Raw genomic sequence first — 20,317 nt, forward strand, 5'->3', positions numbered from 1 at the left:
AATCATAGGTACTATTGGAAAAGACAAGCTTCTCTGCAACCTAAAATTTCTAACTAAAACTGGGCTGTCACAGTTTTATAGTTTGTGGTGGCTAAAGATTATCTTTTATATCACACATCAACTTGAACACATTGTTTCATAAATGAAGCTCACAATTCCAAGGGATTTTAGAATTTGGGAAGCTTTTTGTCATTTTTTGATATCCTCGTATTTATGGAAGAATAGTCAGACAAATCTCCTGTTCTTTAATAGCATAACATCAGGTACTTCTTGGAAACACGACACAATAGAGCGAGAGAGAGAGAGAGAGAGAGAGAGAGACTGTTTATGAGTCAGAGAAACATGTGCCACTGCCAACATGAATAAGAACCATCAGATATTTCTGGTGATGAAAACCTTTCAGTGAGCTGAAACAGGCCACATTCCATTTCTTTTATTTTCAGAGATGAGATGGATTTGAAAACCATAACCTGGCTTCTTGATGCAAGGACTCGCCACATGAGATAATCTCCAGCACATTACTATTGGCAAGCAGATCTTTCACCCTTTTGTCTCCATGCATGACAGAAAATGTTAAATCAGTTTGGTGTCCACATAAACTTTTGATCCTAGGAATAGCCTAGGGTACCATCATTATCTTCCCGAGGACCATGTAGAGGCCTTCAGTAGGTAGTACTAATTTAATTTCTTTGCTAGAGGAAAAAGTAGCTGATTTTCTAGATCAATATTTGATTGAATATGTTTGAAATGTTGGCAGATAAAGGCCCCTTTTCTGGTCCAAAGACTTTTTGAACCACAGAGGTATAGCGTTCTAGCTCCCCTGGGATTTGAGTGGAAGGAGGTCTCAAAGATCTGTAAGAAGCCTTCCTGCCTTTCCTTGTGTTCTTCCAGCAAGACTCTCTAAAGGTTGAGATGAGAAAAAGATAAGATCAAGAACTGGAATGTCTTTATATCCATTTTTTTAATCTTTCCTGGGGCTTCTCTTAACTAAAAATAATCGTTTATAACACTAGTTTACAAAAACCTCCTATAATAGGATGGTAGAAAGAAAGCCCATCTGATCAGCTTTAAGGAGATAACCCAGTGACTTTGGCAAATAATTTGAGACCTCAGATTCTACCACTCATTCCACTAATTAAACAAGAATGCCCACGTATCAAAAAGGAAATGAATAGAAATTAAAATGCTGACGTGTTAGACACAGATTAGAACTTGAGTTGTCTAGTGAAATTGATAAAGGAAAGAGTTTTTCACAAACTGTACTGGTTTTGTAAAGATATTTACAAAGGAAAAAAATGAAAATTAGGGAAAATTCTATCTAATATTTGACCATATGAGCAATAACAAATATGTTCAGAAGTCCATGAGTCACTTTTCTTTTTTCTTTTTAAATTTTTACCTAAATTACCAAAATATACTTATTGGGTAAATAAATGTATTCCCCAAATAAAATAGCTTACATGTGACTGAAAAGTATTATTCAGAGTTAACAATGCTAGTGGTACTGTTTTCTAAGTCTACATAGGGAATTCAAAGAGAGATTCTTGATGAGAATGTTCTCCTTTCATTTTTTCCTTTACTACAGCAATGCACATGCATTCCCTAAGTACAAAAAGGAAAGGACTTACAGATTCCTTCAACTTTCTTTCCTATCTGTGAACTTTGGTTTGACTGAAGGAGAAATTTGCTTTTCCCTCATCACTGATTTGAACATACAAGCTCATTTTGTAAAGGAGAATAAGCACTACATGCAAAGCCAACTGCAACTCCTCAGAAATACAGACTCCAAAGGATTTAATTTTCTTCAGATTAATCAAATCAATTCTCTTATTTTGAGATGGGAGAGTTGTGGTCGGTGTGTCTTTCTTTCTCTTTTTCTTTCTTTCTTTCTTTCTTTCTTTCTTTCTTTTCTTTCTTTCTTTCTTTCTTTCTTTCTTTCTTTCTTTTCTTCTTTCTTTCTTTCTTTCTTTCTTTCTTCTTTCTTTCTTTCCTTCTTTCTTTCTTTCTTCCTTTCCTTTCCTTTCCTTTCCTTTCCTTTCCTTTCCTTTCCTTTCCTTTCCTTTCTTTTCATGACAATTCCTCACTGCTTCCAACTATATTGATAAAATCATCCAGCCAAAGTAATGGTATTTGCCATATAAGTGAACAACTATTCAGAGCAGCGTATCAAATTTCTTACTTGAAATGGGAAATACTTAGCCTGTGAAAAGGGACTTAGTTTTTCATGTTTTATTTTATAACACCTTGCTCACTGCACAATATGGAATAGGTATTCAACAAAGACTTAAGTTGATCAATTATGTAGATAAATTTAATTTTCAAATTCTGCTTGTGGGGAAGAGTCATAATTTGAATTAAGTAGACCAAATTTCTACCTACAAGTATATGATAAGGTACACAATGCTAATGTCATCAGGGGGTGTAATAGAGTATTTCTGCATGGTGCTTATACATCAGTTGAACATAACACTTAAGCTACTGCTATAGGCAGAGGATCTTAAATGCAAACTCAAATTGCCCCTGAATCTTTGATTTAGAATCCTTGTTTCAGGTCTTCTTGCAACCAAAAGCTCCCTTATCAATCAAGTAGCTCTGATTGTTAGTCCTTGAGAGATTTTCCATATTTTTCATGACCTAAAAAGAAGGAAAGAAAAAAAGCAGTAAAGGTTATTGGATGTGAAAATTAAAAGTGATCCCAGCAAAAAATAAACAAAATTTAAAAAATTTCATATATCTTTCCTTAATATTATGGTTAATAAAAGTGTGACTCTACATTTCCCTAAAACCTCATGTTTTGTAAGGCTCAACTTACATATTTTTATAATAGAGGCCCTTGCATATGCTAAGATTTGAGGTTTTAAATTTCCTCATAAGTTCCCGAAATAAAATGATGGGCACTGGATTAATACATTTCATTGGCACATGTCAAGTCTAATTTGAAAATTCTAACTTTATAATACACAAATATTGTTTACCCACATCCCCCATCCTTTCCAGAAACCAGAATTGGGGTAGGTGGGAGTATGTATTTACTCCTTCTCTACATAATCCATATTTTTAGGGAAAGTTAACCCTACTCCCAGCCTCCCAGCTCTAGGAGAATCTCATTGGCTTGCTTGACAACTTTCTGTCCAATAAAGAGGAAGCATGGAACTCCCCTGAGGCTGCACACCATCTCTCACCACAGGGGAGGCAGCCTTGGGAGGAGGCCCTCACTGTCGCCCACAAAGACTGACTAGAGAGGCAGAAGGACACTAGGCCCTTGACAGCACGTTGAGGTCTCTGGATCAAGCACCTCTATAGTCTACCCTACCTCTTTATTTCCCTTGCTTGAGCAATCAATCTTCTCTATCATTTAGGCTGTCTTGAGTTAGGTTTTCTGTTATTTGCAGCATTATAGGTGCTGATACTCCAACTTCCCATTTTTCAGTATATTTCTTGGCCATTTTGTCATTGCCCAAAGGGACATAGATCATTTGGGGCTAATTATATGGTTTTCTTGTGACAATGTAGCCATACCCCAAATTCTATTTGGATATTTAAATTCCTAATTCATTTTCTCAATGGAGTTTTCACTATTTCTGACATCATAATCCATCTGGAAACCAAATTATAAAAACATCTGTTTTAGGTCTGACTACCTCCCAAGTGACTCTGAACCTGGGGATGTAAAGGTTTCATGAAAGATACTGTCTTGATAGAGAAACCTACTAATGAGAGCAGAAGGTTTCGTCCACACCATGTACACTCTGTTGAAACTTAAAAGATCCTTTTATTCAAGCAAGGCATATGAGCAAAGTAAAATTACTTGAATGTTATCTTGAAACAGTGATGTTAATATGGTCTCATTAAGGTGAATTTTAAAATATACATATATGACGTTAAACAATGTGGCATAATAATAAATATCTGTGATTAAATAATTTCATTTAATCATATCATAAAAATAGTATTTGTATTGATATGAATCAGGGAAACAATTTTCCAAAGAACCTGAGTGACTATTACATATATTTTTTTTTAAAGATTTATTTATTTATTTGAGAGAGAGAGAATGAGAGCGATAGAGAGCACGAGAGGGAAGAGGGTCAGAGGGAGAGGCAGACTCCCTGCCGAGCAGGGAGCCCGATGTGGGACTCGATCCCGGGACTCCAGGATCATGACCTGAGCCGAAGGCAGTCGCTTAACCAACTGAGCCACCCAGGCGCCCTATTACATATATTTTTAAGTTTCTCAGCTTACTAATCATTTTTGTTTGTTTACTTTTGCTGATAAATCTGCAAGAGACAGCTGAATTTTACAAATGAAATTAATGTATGTCTGGAGGCACTGTGATGCACTTAGTATACTTACCATTTGTTTTGGATTATGTGATTAGCATGTTCTTCTTACTTATACTGTAAGAAACAGGATATAGTTAATTACATGATTTTTAACTACAATAAAATAATGCAACTAATATCTGTCATCTATTTTTAAAATGATTTTATTTATTTATCTGCCATCTATTTTTATTTTATCTGCTACTGTTACCTATATAACACTCTTTTTGGTGATGAGGATTGGATGCTCTTACAACAGAACAAAGACGAACCACAGTAGGTAGTAACAATTCACTCCTAACATTTGTGGCAAAGAGATGAATACAACACATGGTGGAAAACTTGAGCAAAGTCTGTGATATATATAAAGTATTCTGTGTTTATGGGTATATTCTCAAACATTTTAGACAGTTTGAATACAGTCATTCTTTTCCTTGATATTCATATTCTGGAATGATTACATTGTCTTTAAACTAGCTAGATGAATAATCCTAAGAGAAAAAAAAAGGCTGTGATTCAATATTCTGGGTATACGTCAAAACCTATGACTGAGGGATAGTGATTCCCCATTTACTGAAGCAAGAAATTCCCAGGAGCACAGGTAATAAAGATATGGTTCAATGAAAGCAGAAGAGAAAAACATGGGACCCATCTAGTCAGAGCTGGCTCTGAGACTGCACCAGGTGGGGTAAGTCCTGTGCACTGAGTCTCCTTCATTAATCCAAAACACACTTCAACCAGAGTCCTGTCACGTAGACAGAGCACAGTTGCCAGGAATGCAGGAAGCAGCTATTTTTCTGGAGTCAAACAAAAGGGGTTGGCCATGTGAGAAGTGTTCACCCTCATCTTGGGAATGAGGCTTCTGGATTGAGTCAAGGCATCACTGGTGGGGATCCAGGGCAGGCTTTCAATATCATAATCTGTGGGTACTGTGGGTACTGGAGTAAGGGGACACAAGGAAAAACAGAAATGATACCTATTGTCTCAGGAAATCTACCAGAAATGTGTAACACTTTGCCCTTTACACCAGGAAATGAGCACTGCTACTGATACCATCATGCTGAATGATTTCTCCTAAAGCTACAACTTGGGGAACATTTTAGATCATGTGTTGATATAACTTTTCGAATAGAAGCTATGATGGAGGCTTATGGAAGCAGGGGGTATGAATCATGTAGTTCTTGGTAGTTACCCGCACCCACATATTATAGGCTGAACATGGAATATTGACTAGAACACAAGTTAGAAGCCCTCCATTCCAGTCTTAGCTGTTGCCAATAATTGCATTGCTTTGGGAAAGCCAAAACCAGTGTAAACTTCAATTCCCTCGCTTAAGAAATGAAAATGAAGAAAACTGACAGGATGATCTCTAAGATCTCTCAAAAAATTCCATGGTTTACATATTTCTGATAGCTTTCCTGAGACAATAAGCACCATCTCTGTTTTCTCTTGTCCCACCGAACTTCAGTAGTCATATTACTACTCATTATTATATATAAGCTGATTTTCCTAACTCACTTGTCTCTTAACGATCAGCATCTCTTCCACTATTCCCGCAACATCTTTAGGGAAATTGATCATATCAAACAGTGACTCTAAAAAGTAGAAACTAAGCACCCCACAGTGTTGTTGGATACACAGTAGTCTCCAAAAGGATAAAAGTAAGCCTGGCAAAATCTGTTTTGTACCTGCCTCCAATACATTTGCGAAGGAGTGTTAATGAAAAATGAGAGTGATGTTCCCATCACACATTTTTGGATTACTGTGCAGCAACATCAGTTGGAAACCTAATGAAACAGGGACCACCTACAGAGAAGGGATATTGTGTTCCTCTGTCTGCCTGCATCCAATTTACCAACTGACTGTATGGAACAAGTTGCCTGTTTGTTTGAGACACTAGTACTGACTGACCATACATTTAACATTGATAATTGGCAGTGCCAATTTCCACTGTCTTTCACTGGTAGAAGTATGTCGTGGCCTTTGACAATTATGTGGTGAATGGGAACAGGTTAACAGGCACATTTTCACTCGGGATGATCTCAAAATTCCAGCACTGCATCCTCTCACAGTGAACTGTTGGAACTAGACCAGGTCCCAGATAAATTAGCTGATCATTCCTCAATTTAACTCTTTCCATTGGCTAAGGAAACATGTCATGCATTTGGCAAATAGAACTTCTCCCAAGCTGGGGAATAACAATAAGAAACCTAGTAAGTGAGCTCCTGCAAAGCATTTCAGGGACTACATATAAAGAGGAAGGCTGATGATGTTCCAAATGGAAATGTTCTATTCTTTGTTTTTGCACCTGTTCAAACTGGCATCTGATATTAGGTGTGTAACTAGTCAAACATTACTACTTTCTGTCAAGCTGGCTGCGAGAAACAAAAGAAAGAGACTGTAGTGTAAAATATTAGTGTCTGTTATTTCAGAATGTAGTTACCGTGTTTTCTTTGTCAGGCTTCCTACCTGTGCTTATCATTGACTGCAGTTTATTCTTTTTCTTTTTTTTAATTTGACTTCTAGAAGCCATCTGGCATTCAGTCTAATTCCCACATTACAGTTCTCCATAAGTCAGTCTGCTGACTGCCTGTCAGGTTATAGGATTAAGTTTAAGGTTTTCTTAATTCATTGTGAGGTTCTTCATGGATTTGATCTATTATATCTTCCTGAGCTTGTCCAGTTGTAGATTTCCGCAGTGATTTATGTTTAGCAGGTGTTAGTTTGCTAGAGCTTTCTAAATATCAGCTTCACAATGCAAGGGAGCCTCAGGAAGAGACTAGGACTCAAAATTGTATTGCTCCACAATTGGAGAATGGCCTCCCTGCTGAAATCCAACATTGCAGAGCTATTTATTAAGCTAAAAAGATGGATATTTCAATATATGGAAAAGTAAAGAGGCTCAAATTCCATCATCAACTCACCAGTTGCACTTATGTATTCTGTGGCTCCCAGGATACACTATATCATTTAGCAGGTAGGACAACTAGATAAGTTTAAAAATACAGACTTACTCTTTGCTGTGAATTACCATGAATTGGAGTGTGATTTTGTAATGTCCTACTTTTAAGTTGAATGCCTTTGTATGATTTTTTTGTTTTCCCGGTATAAAGTTTAAATGCTTAATGGAAACCTAGTCATTGTTAGGGAGAGGGGAAAAAGTCTTCCTTTAAAGGCTATACCTAAGAAAGCATTTTTAAAGGCATTGTTATACATTTGAAAGATGTATATAGTATTGAAGAAAACACAGCATAAAGAATAAAGCTCATTTAGTAATCAATGTCCACATAAGTGTCTGATGGCTATTACAAAATGTTTATTTCTTATGTTACATGAACTTTAATAAAATTTGTAAGTTGAGTTATGGTGACTTCTGTACTTCTCATGACAATGGGCCATTTGTCTTATTTTTGTGTAAATGACACAATGTAATGTTTACTAAGCCCGTATAATCTTTAGCCTCATATTGGTCTTTTATGTGGTATGTATATATAGTGCTCTTTTGTTTTAAGCCACTCTGCTTTATGGTTAGTCCTCACCTCAACTACAGGAAAGAAATTGTTACATATAAATTATAGATGAACATTCCAAGGTACAGGCAGATTAAGGTAATGTACCTGTGATCACACTGAGAGTTAATGGAAATTAAAATGCACAGCTCTGAGTTCCCAGGCCACTGCTCAGTCCCTGGATCAATGGCATTTTGCACTATAAATCATCCCTATAATTTTAAAAATTTATAATGTGTTCATCAATTTGCATATCTGAGTATGAATTACAAACATTAAAATTGGCTACAACTCCTCATCACCCAATTACTAACAAGAAGCGCCTAAAAGGTCAAAGTTATGAAAGACCAAAGTAAACATACGTGTGCACATTTTGCTAAACGCCATGCATACAATACGACATGTATTCGTGATTTTTTTTGACATTAGAAGATGGTTCAAACTTTGGCTTTTTCATAATAGTTGACTTTGAATTATTAGGAGACATTAAAATGGTATTTAAAAATTATTTTAATACAATTCGGACTTGATGAAATCATCTTTAGACACCGACTATTAGGGGAAAGTACTCATGTACATCCAAGTCAGTAATAAGATATAATTTGTCAATTGAAAATTGGTAAAATTTTTTTAAGAGCCAGAATATATAAAAAGAGTCAGGTACATTATAACATGTATTACGTACTGACTAAATACATTCTCATTTTGGAGATTCTTGATTCTTATGCACATTTCTTCTGTAATAAGGAGTTTTCCACAATTTTCTACCTTTCCGCCAGCTGTCATTCTCATTCCTTGTCCTATCGTGGTTCCATTGTTTGGCTTCTCACAATCAGTTTCAATGGAGCAATTAACCATATAGCATTAAGAATACTAACTCAAGAAAATTGTCAAAAGAACACGGAAAATTGAGGATCTTTTTAAAAAAAACTGGCAGTCTCACTGAAAACTGTAATTAAAGTACATGTGATTCTGCTTGTGTGTTTGTTACACAATTCTACTGGTCTAGAGTTACAGAAAATGTGGGCCCCTATAGTGGAGTACAATGGGAAAGCACTTTTATTCTCCAGGCAGTGATAATAAAGCATAACTCCTTAGGGAGGTACTTTTTCCCTATAGAACTTGCACCACCTTCCTTTTAAATGCTGCTAAGTGTGAAATTAGTGTTGTCCCTCAAAGTGCATAAGATTAATTGTCGGTAATTGAACACAGTTTGGGGGCTAATTATATAAAAATTGATATTAAAAGAATACTACCAGATTGACTGAGTTTTACAGTTTGCATTTAGTTTTCAAATTACATGAGTTGAAAGGCAGTGGTAAGAAACAATAAAAATCCATTCAAAGCTGCTAAAGCAAATCAAGGTTTACTAGTCCTTTGGAAGACAAATGAGTCAAATGCTGTAATGTAGGGAAAGCAGTAAAAATGATTCTGAAATTAACTATAGAATTAAAATATCAACTCTTCTAGGATTGTATGGCTTGACCACATTTTGCAGAGGTGACCTGACTTTCTTTGTGCTTCTAACTAGTAGGTAGAGCAAACCAGGAAATTTGCGCCATTCTTTGACAATGGAAATTATGATGATCTGACCGGAGAATAGGAATAAGGGCAGGATTTCACTGCCTCCCATGTTTCCAATTTATCTTTAAATTTTCAGCTAAAGACACCTGCTTCCTGAGTATGGAGTAGATGCCCTTTTCCCTATTCCTTCCACTGAGTACAACTGAAAACTGTGAGCCTTATACACAAAACAAACATAAGAGGTGCCTGGGTGGCTCAGTCGTTTAAGTGTCTGCCTTTGGCTCAGGTCATGATCCTGGAGACCTGGGATCGGATCGAGTCCCGCATTGGGCTCCCCGCTCAGCGGGGAGTCTGCTTTTCCCCCTGCTCGTACTCTCTCTCTCGCTCACTCTCTCTCAAATAAATTCTTTTAAAAAATATCAAACAAACATAAGAAGACAAAAAGATGGCAAGAAGAAGGCAGATTGGCTAGAGATCTGGGGACCAAAGGAAGGACACAGTGGTGAGTGACCTGGTTTTTCTTTGTGCCTCATATATTCCAGACTAGGCAGTGGAGAATGTCAGAAAACACCAGTGGGTACAGACCACAGAGGCCCAATAAAAACCTGTTCTGTCTTGCCAAAACAAAACAAAACAAATCAAAACAGAAAGAGATAGCCTAGCAGGATAGAAATGTTTAGACAATAACTGCTGTACCCAGCAAACACCACAGAAAAAACTACAGCTCCTCATCCCTCATTCCTTCTAGCAAAGGCCAAGTGGAGAGTCAACCTATACCCTTGCCAGGCTCCCCAAGGCACCCCAAGCCACCCTCCTGAGATTAGCAGGACAAGAGGAGCAGAAAGTAGAATAAAATGAAAAACACAAAACAAAATAATATTAACTTTCTTAGAAACAGAAAAAATAAAGATTAAGACTACAAAGATCCCAATCAGTGATATAGAGGCTAAATTTGAGAAATGTCCCCAGACGTCTAAATGATGATATAAAAAGAGAAAATATGAATTAAAATCTAAATAGTTATAAAGAACAGAACAAAAAGATTAGAAATAATAAACAAAGATATAAAAAATTTTCAAGATCTAATAAAGAACAAAGATATTAACAAGGCTAAATATGTAGCAGACAAAAATTAGGAACAGAGATTAATACCTAGAGCCTGGTAAAGCTTTAATTTCTTGCTGTATGCTGGAACTTGTAAGCAATCAGTACAAACACACACATGCACACGCACACACAGATACACATGTGTGCACACAGACACCTTTGCTTTTGGAAATAATTAAAATTAGATTGGCCTCTGCAAAAATAAATAACAAAAGACAATTGGGAAAGTTTCTATAGAACTTCCAGAGAAAAAGAGGAAAAGGCAATGTTCCAATAATTTTATAATTAAGTTGTTGTTCAAGTGCAAAGGTGACAAGAAGACATTCTCAGATGCCAAAAGCCATAGAAAATATATCAGTCAGGTAAAATTTCGGAAAGGTTACTAAAAGATGCTCTTCTCACTGAAAAGCGAATCAGTGGTATATTGTGTCAGATAGGGATGAGAACTGAGAACAAAAATCAGCCGAGGAAATAACAATAAATGGAGAAAAGAAAAGTAATCAGGAAATGGTTTGTATTGTCACAGTGGTTAAAAAACAGAAGAAATGAGAAAAATAACATAGTTTTTAATGATGGAACTTGTGATTCCAGATGAAACTAGCAAAAATTAATAAAAGAGAAATGAGTCTGAGTGGAGTATGAAACATGAAGTTCCTTCTCTCCCCCCCCAAATGTCATAATTCATTATTTCACTTTTGCTAATAAGATAACTATAGGTTTAGTTTTAAGGCAAATAGTATTTTGAAACAAGATACTTGTTTCACAAAACATTGAAATATATAACAGAATACAGAATGCAGCATGTATCACAACGGAGACTTTGCCAATAAACAACAATAGAAAAATAAACAGCAAAGAAACATAAAAATAGAAAAAGCCAAACAATCATGTAAGTTTGTGTAACTCTAGCTGCTATAATAAATAATTTCTAAGATTTCAGTGCTTTTACACAATAAAAGTCTGGCTTTTGCTCACCAAACAACCTAATGTGCATATTAGCAATAAAGGATGTAGGGGTTGCTGTACTGGGTCTTCCAGGGAATTAGCTGAAAGGCTCTGACATCTCCAGTTTCAGATGTCACCCTGGGCATTGACATCCAGCCAGAATATGGGAGAAGAGTGAGGGTGGAGAGGACACACCCACTTTGCTCACACTATGACACCCTGAGATTCACCCCTGGCTAAATCTTTCTCTACATTATGGGAGAGGAGCACACATCTTCAGTGGTCAGCCCACCGTCTCTAGCACAGCCATCTGTGTAAGTAGTTTCTTCTAACTAAAAACCAAAGATTCCCAAGTTGGATTCTTTTTTCAAAATCCAACTATTTTCTGATTACAAAAGATAGGGTTTAATACAGACAGGCAAAGTACAAAGTAAAAGGGACTTAGAGGAAACAAACTCAAGCAAATGGAAATGAAGGTGGTGGTGTTAATTTCAAATGAAGAAGAATTTATAACAAGATTCACTTAAAAGTGGACATACCATTTTTTCCCATTTTTTTCCTGTGACAGAGAAATAAAAAAATCCAAATTTAACTGAGAGTATAGTAGGAACCTCCTTTCCCAACAGGATTCTGCTTCTTGGCAGAGCAAGCCCAGGGTTACTTTTCTCTTGTATCTTTCTAATATCTTCTTGATAGCACCTCGTACTTCTGAAGCTACTCAAACTTCCTATCCTCATATTTTCTCTTGTAACACATAGCCAGCTCTCATTCCAAGCTATTTATTCTTTTGTACCCACCACTTAACCCACCCCATGCCCTACTTTATCCCTGGCTTCCTCTGTGACTCTCTGGCACTGAGGCCTTTTTTGTTCTAACAGCCTTGGCATCTATTAAAGCTTTTGGCAGTGTCATTTCATCCTCATCAAAAGATCTTCTTGCTGGTCTTCAACCTCTGATTGCATTCTTTCTGAGCATCCTGTGGACGGGCTGCACAGATGGATTTTAGCCCACCCCAGCTAGTCATCTCATAAGAACTGATACTGAGTGCCAAATAACAGAGTCAGAATAATAAAATACCTAAGGAAAAAAATCTACTACAGAACCAAGAAGAGATGAACAGAAACACAAGTTTGCTAAGATATTTTAACATAGCGCTATCAGTGTAGGATAAGGCAACTTGACGAACATAAATAAGATCTCAGAGAATCAAACAAAAATTAACAGGTTGGAATTCTAACATTTTGAAAATTATTCCACCCAAAAGTAATATAACTTTTCTCAGGACCCTCTGGAATAATGCATAGGCAAGAGCATTTTTTTTTTTAATTTTGGGGAAAAAGGGGTAATGAATGGGTACCAGCCTTACTGTACATGGAAACAATTCTATACTAAGTAAAACAGTAAGAGTTCTGGTGTAAAAAACAGGGTTAACAGAACAGAAAGAGAGCCTCCAACTAGAGTGTGTTGTGTGTTAATTATTTAATGTATCACAGTGGTTTCACAGTTCAGTGGGGGAAGAAAAGGGTTACTGGTGACTAGTTTTTGGATAAGTGGTTGGCAACTTAGGAATAGGATCAATTTTGACTTTTACTTTACATCATATCTCAGTGTTTTTTAATCTACTTCTCAAAAACTCAGGACACTCTCAAATATAGGACTAGAGATGAAAGAAAGCAGAAGAGAGAGATAGGACGGAGTGATTAACAACCCCCAACCCCAACATCCATTCACCTAAACCCATCCACTTCCTCAATTTTACAAATGAAGTTTCCATGAAAGATTTTGTTAGAAGAAGAATTTTTCACCTTATTTAAAATTTGCCATATACCAACTAATATTCAGAGGGATGAAATGTTTATTATTGAAAATAAAATACTGACAGTCCAAGGGAGTACAGAATTCACTAGTAGTAAGTACCTGAAATAAGTAGAATTTTCCAAATACAGATGCAATGGAATGAGATACAGGAAAGACTGAGATGATTAGATAAAAATTTAAAACTTTCTCTATGTCAAAACAAAGTAAAAAAGCAGTAAGGAAATACTTGTATCATATGTGAATTTTAATGTATTAGTTTCTTAATCTTCAAAAGCCTTTATGAAATGAATTAAAAGACAAAGATCTTGATTTTAGAAAAAAACATGATTTGGACAGCCATGTCCAGAGGGAAAATCCTGATAAATACCACGACAATAAAGAGATTGTGGTTAAGATTTTCCAACTGATACTTGCAGAATGGCAGGTGGTTGGTGGAGTGGTGACTAGGCACAGGGTGAGGAGGGAGTGAAGCCTAGAACATGGGGGGAGTGGGGCTGATGGTTCTGCCCTCCTGAGCCCACAGATGGACCCCTGAAACATCAGGGAGTGAGGCCTGGGGCTGGAAAGAAAGGGCTCATAGGCACGGTGTACACAGAATTCAGTTACTGCTGTTTCTCTCCACCCATCCCACTCCCTCCTTCATGCACATGCACACACATGCACAATCCCAGAAGTCAAGCATTTATTGCCCAACTTAAAAAAGAAAAGAAAATCAGAGTCTCCTTTTCCAAAGAAAATGAACCACTTCTCTGGGGAGAATTCAGGAGTGTGATAACACTGCTTCATAGCAAAGCCTTCTTTCCCTGCTTTAGGGCTTCCCAGCATGGTGGCTGGCTTCCACTCTACTCACCCTAAAGCAAAGCATGCCAGTGGATAAACTGTGCTCATGCACACAAAGCACATAGTCATTTAGTTTTACTGTCACATTTTTAAACACAAACAGATTTAAAAAAAATCACCTGGCATTGAGCGAAGCCTATAGTATGAAAGAGAATGATCACAAAGTATGAGCAGAAATAACCATCAAAGAAAGACAGAATTCAGGCTAAAGGAAAAAAGTTTAAAAAAAAATCCAATAACACCTCATGAATATTTCAGAAAATACTGTATTTATAAAATATGAACAGGATGCTATTAAAAGAGCAGGGGTCAATCAGAGAACAGGGAAAAACGCATGGAAATTTTTTTTTTCAAATACAGTATGTTTTTTAAAGATTTTATTTATTTATTTGAGAGAGAGAGAATGAGAGATAGCATGAGAGGGAAGAGGGTCAGAGGGAGAAGCAGACTCCCTGCTGAGCAGGGAGCCCGATGTGGGACTCGATCCCGGGACTCCAGGATCATGACCTGAGCCGAAGGCAATCGCTTAACCAACTGAGCCACCCAGGCACCCAAAACTCATGGAAATTAAAATAGGATGGCTAAACAAAGATCTACCACTAGCAAACAAATATATGGAAAAACAGCATAGCAAGTATGTAAATTCAGCAAATTAGCACAAAATGCTTGTTTTGTTCCCTATTCACAAAAGTAAAAGAAAATTTTAATAAGAATAATGCTGGGGAGGATGCAGTAAAACTCTGCTTGTGGTATTATGTATTTGTACAACTCTCTGAAAATAGCTTGGCAATATGTACATGAAAAGGGACTTTTGGCCTAGTAATTTTGTTTGTTTTCATCTAGGTGGAAGATATAAGGAAATTAAAACAAAATATAGAAAGAGGTGCCCAAATATATCATCACAATGGTGTTTAGAAGAGTAAAACATTGCTCTTGGAATAGCTGTTCTTAAATGAACCCTCACTATTCAGCATGCACTTCTGAAATATCCACAAAGGATCACTGAGAATGTTTAAGATCGCCCCCAATACCATCCTTGCAAAACCTACGCCTGGAAAGGAATTGTTTCGTCGTTTCTTTTCACAATTACTATGAGATAAATTTGGTCAATAAAAGTTGCTCTTAGAAGAAATAATGCCTGGGATGGCTTTTGAAAGATGAATAAAGGCTAAACAGAGTAAGAAAAGTTAGAAGTTCTCACCACAGACAAGCATGAGCAAGTGTGCATAGTGTAAAATTGTATAAAATGTATGAAAAACTATAGGTGGCTTGGAGTTCCTAACGCTTAAACCATTAACCTGGGAGAAGTTGGAGATGAGGTCAGGCAGATAGGTAGAGGAGTGCCAGGTCAAGGAGGGTCTTATGATATACCAAGCTAGGAAGTTTTGACATTAGATAATAACAAGCCATAAAAAGGTTTAAGTAGAGGAGTGACAATTTCAGATTGTGTTTTGATACATCACCATTGCCACATGAAAGGGAAAAGTATTTCCTTTCTCTACATTCATATACTTCTGGTTATGAAATGTGTGGGGATTTTCCCACACCTAGCAATTTGGCTAGGTGGACATCAACTGGGTGTACTACAATTTAGCTCAATTTTGACACTATTTACCTGGAGATACTGTCAGATCCCACATGTTAAGGGCTCAATCCCACAAGGATGCCTCCCCTCCACCACCACCTTTACTCACCAATTTGCAAGTTCAGGTTGTCACCTGTGCTTTTGACCTTCAGGCTATGAATCGGGGGTTCCCATGATTTTCTCTTCAGATCTGATAGTTTGCAAGAATGGTTCGTAGAACAGTAAATGGTTTTCTTGAGTTCTATGAGCCATTCTTGCAAAAGGATACAACTCAGGAACAGGCAGATGAGAGAGATGCATAGGTATGTAGGAAGGGGCATGAAACTTCCTTGCTCTCTTGCAGGTATGCCACCCTCCCAGCATCTCCATGTGTTCTACCAGGAAGGTCTCTGAACTTCTTTGGTTAGAGTTTCTTTATGAAAATTTTATCACGTAGGCATGACTGATTGAATCGTTGGCCGTTGTGATTAACTCAACCATTCAGCCTCTCTCCTCTCCCTGAGGTCAGGAGGTGAAGCTGAAGTTCCAAACCTCTGATCATTGGATTGGTTCCCCTGGCAACCAGTCCCCAGCCTTAGGGACTTTCCAAAAGTTACCTCATTCACCTGAACTCAGATGTGGTTGAAAGAGACTTTCTGTGAATAACTGAAGACTCTCCTTGCTCCTTTCATCTTTGTCACGCTTATCACTTAGGAACCTCCAATGGTTTTAGAAGTTCTGTGCCTGTGCCAGGAAGATGTTGGAGACAGAATATACATTTCTTATTATAAATCACAATAGATTTATAGCACACTATAGATATAGTAGGAATAGATGGGATGATGGGGGGGGATGGGAGATGATGAGTTCAGTTTAGGAGATGGCACATATATGGTTGTTATAAAACACCTAAAGGGAGTTGGATATTTAAATATAAAGGGAAGGGAACAGGCTAGGGCTGAAGACACATTTTTTTGAAGTCATTAGCATCCTAAGTGGGTGTTGTGAAACCGTGAAAACCAGATTGCTATACACTTTACACAAGAGAGTATGTAAAAGGGGGCGCCTGGGTGGCTCAGTTGGTTAGGCGACTGCCTTCGGCTCAGGTCATGATCCCGGGGTCCTGGGATCGAGCCCCGCATCGGGCTCCCTGCTCAGCGGGAAGTCTGCTTCTCCCTCTCTCACTCCCCCTGCTTGTGTTCCCTCTCTTCCTGTCTCTCTCTGTCAGTTAAATAAATAAATAAAATCTTTAAAAAAAATAAAAATAAAAAAAAAGAGTATGTAAAAGAAAAGAAATAACAGTGAGTAAAAAGTGGAACTTACTGGGGCACCATACGAAAAGTGGCAGGCAAGGAAAAAGAACCCACAAGGAAATGAAGAAGGAATGGACAGAGGTGAGCGCTGAAAATGAAGTAACAGTAAGATGTCAACCAATGGAGTAGAGTTTCGAAAAAAATTATCAAAGTGGTAAATGGAGTAGGGGAGTTCATTAAGATATTAAGAGGAGAACCGATACATAACTTGTTTGCCTGAAAGTTATTAGTAATTTTTCCCCCCGGCACTAGTCTCTGCAGAACCCAACTGCAGGAAATTTGAGTGTTGGACAGTTACCGGAAGCAAGAGTCACCTCCTCTTTAAAAGCAGCTTATTAAGCAATAAAGGAGTGGTGGAGGCAGGCAGGGGAGAGTAGAGGGGGTGTGTGTGGGGGGGTGGCTATTGTAAGTGCCTTGTTCATTTAAGACTTGGGAGACACTTGAACATATTTATAGGAAAAAAGAAAATGAGAGAAAATAAAACAGGAAAATAACCAAGGACAGTAGGTTCTTGGAGTAGACAGCAAGAACTGAGACCTGAAGCAGAGAAACAAAAAGAAGTAGACTTCACCCTTTGAGACTTGAGAAAGGCAAGTCAATATGAACGTAGGTGTAGGTAAATGGTGGGGGTGGGGATAGTGGAGGGAGTATAAGAGGAGGTCTCAAACCTCATAGGCTCAATTTTTATGTGAAATATGAGGCAAGCTCCTTTGGGTAAGGAAATTGAAAAATATGGTAAAATATGGTAAGGCTAAAGAGTCGCTGTGTCCAAATGGGAAAGGGAACTGACGGGGTGCAATCTAAGGATCGTGGGATGGCGCTGAGGCCCCACGGTGGGAAATGATAAATGTGTAACAGTGCCTACCTGCATGCTCCAGAGGTTTCTCCTTGTGACTGTCCTCAGCCTCGCAAGTGTAGCAAGAAAGTGGTCCGTCAGATCAGCCAGGGTGCAATGTTGTAAAGGGGATGAGCTACGAGGGTCATGGCTGACGATCCTGGAGAGAAAATAGGTCCGGGGATGATCCGTGTCGTCTAGGCCGGCTCAGAGTGGGGCTAATAGATTAGGGAGAAATTGATTAGTCAAGGGATTTTTATCAAATCAAAGAGCAGCTACAGTAAGAGTGGGCCTTTACCTACAATGCATTTGTATTAGTATTATGATAAAGAAAAATAATTTATAGAGGTTTTTAAAGCCTACCATCAATTATAAGTATAGAAGTACTTTATATGACTACCCCATCCTGAGACTAAAACATACCACTTTCAGGTTATAGTAAGAAGGAAAATCTAGTATTAAATAGAGAATAAAATTTCATGATATTCATTTTACGATATAGAAACACCTTTCTGATGTTCATGAAATATGTTACCCCTTTATTATTTACCCCAGACCAAAATAAATAAATAAAAGCATACTGACAAATTCATTTTAATATTCACCTATTTCCATCATAGGTGTTAGAGTTACTGTAAATATCAAAGTAAAATATGAGTAATTTCCAGAACACACCAACGAGGATTTTGACTCACTTTGGGCCATCTGATTTTGGATTTAACCAAATGGATAGCTGGGAAGATTATAAGAATTAATTAAAAAGTGCCTGTTAAAACATTTGAAAGTTAACACTCTAATGGCCTCATTCTGGTAGGGAGCAGTCTGAATTGATTTGGGTGAATTTTTCACTGGGAATGTTTTCAGGCTTTTTTACTACTGACCAGAGAATATTTGAAGACCATTCATTCATTCATCCAGCAAGTATATTTCGAATATCTAGTATGAACTTTATACTGTGCTAGAGGCTGAAAATCAAATATCCCTATTTGCCCGGGACCTATCCGGTTTTAGCACTGAAAGTCCTGTATCCCAGAAAATCCCTTAGTTCTGGGCAAATCAAGATCACCCTACAAAGGTCAATAAAAATCAGTACTTGGTCACAGGACTTCCCAGACAATTAACCAATAATTACAATATGATATAGTAATATAGGTCCACAATTGCTAACTTAAACCTCCTGGGGCCAGATGTGTTTCAAAATTCCTCAGATTTTTAGAAGACTATTATTGTGCATTTGCCATATATTCTGCCAACGCCCTAGTATGCTCTGGGGAAGTGCTCCCACGATCAACAGGCACATTACTATTTCTGCAGAGAATCTTACAGGTCCTGACTTCAAATAAACTTGCACCAAGCATGAAAGCTTCTTTTTCATAGATTTTTAGATTTCAGAATTATAGATAAGGGATTATAGGGTTATTGTTTTAAGAATTATTTATTTATTTTAGAGGGAAAGAGAGAGTGTGAGCAGGGGGAAGGGCAGAGGGAGAGGGAGAGAGAATCTCAAACAGACTCCCGGCTGAGTGTGGAGCCCAACGCAGGGCTTGATCCCAGGACCCTGAGATTATGACCTGAGCTGAAATCTGGAATAGGTCGCTTAACTGACTGAGCCACCTAGGCTCCCCAAGGGATTAGAGTTTTATAAAGAGTGGGCTGTCCACAGTTTGATAGGAGATCACATAGGAGTCAAAAAAGGAAGAAAGGAATTAGGAAGTTTCCCAGTTATGGTGAATCTTGAGCTGAGTTTCAAAGGATAGTGAGCCATTAGCCCGTGCATGAGGAGGTAATAGTGTTTAAAATAACAAGGCATTTATTTGTCACCTTCTGAAATTATTAATACATTTCATAGATTAATCCTAAATTGGATCTTCCCTGGGTTTCTTCAGAAAACATTTCACAAGAGCTTCTGGAGCAGAACAATTTACACTTGATGCTTTGATATCAATTTCCAGTAAAGTCAATGCTGTCTATACCTCCTGAGAAAAATTGTTGAATGTTAAAAGGAATCTTGTTTAGAAGTAGAAAGCTCTGTGAGAAAAGATAGAAATCAATACATCTAAGTCATAGGCAGATACAGATTAATTAAAACATTGTTAAACATCAAAGTTTCTTATTACTAGATTTTAACTGAATCAAAAGGTGTTTGTATTACAAGAAAGTTTTTGCTCTGAAAGAAAACTTTTTCAGGGAAAAATGCTTATCTATCATTTTGTGCAGTAGCATTAAGCATTTGCTAGTTCAAATCAAAGCCCTCTCCATGAATGCATCATTAATAAAATCTTCAAAATGCCTTCTCTCAACATTTTCTTTTTGATTTTTCATGATTTAATTAGAAACATCTTTTAAAAGGCTGGTTTTACTATGGCAGTATCACATCTGCATTTTCAGCAATATGCTGTTTAATCACAATGGGTTATAAAGTGAAACTCCCGGTACTTATTGTATTATCTAGAAGAACCCACACATTTCGTATTTTTAGTGCCCCTGAGTCATCATCTTATATTTGTTCATCAACATTTTAACTGCCCCTCTTAAAAAAA

The sequence above is a fragment of the Zalophus californianus genome, chromosome 8 (genome assembly GCF_009762305.2).
Source record: "Zalophus californianus isolate mZalCal1 chromosome 8, mZalCal1.pri.v2, whole genome shotgun sequence".
NCBI lineage: Eukaryota > Metazoa > Chordata > Mammalia > Carnivora > Otariidae > Zalophus > Zalophus californianus.